This window comes from Bombus impatiens, unplaced genomic scaffold, assembly GCF_000188095.3.
Source record: "Bombus impatiens unplaced genomic scaffold, BIMP_2.2 scf_2222, whole genome shotgun sequence".
NCBI classification, from domain to species: Eukaryota; Metazoa; Arthropoda; class Insecta; order Hymenoptera; family Apidae; genus Bombus; species Bombus impatiens.
Window position 1 is genome coordinate 1326726 of NT_178641.1, and position 232 is coordinate 1326957.

The window sequence follows — 232 nt, forward strand, 5'->3', positions numbered from 1 at the left end:
GCGGCGACGAGGGTACGCGGGATTGCATCGAAAGTGCGTCGAGCAAAGTCATCGCGTGCCATTGTCGAGCAACCTACGGACTTCCGTTGCCCTTCCATTTCTAACTCTCGAACGAATCACCGGCACGATCGAACGTTCTACTTCGACGCTGAAAACCAGAAGAGGAGCGTATCGTCGTTTTACGCTCCTGGCGAGCAGACGATCGGATCGGCGGGACTCCGGCTGATCCAGA

At 56.9% G+C, this 232-nt stretch overlaps 1 protein-coding gene across 5 annotated transcripts in view; it reads right to left on the bottom strand.

The window, feature by feature from the left end:
* LOC105681806 overlaps positions 1-232 on the bottom strand; it is an 89651-nt gene that overhangs the window by 1101 nt on the left and 88318 nt on the right. The gene's annotated exons all lie outside the window — the stretch shown is intronic.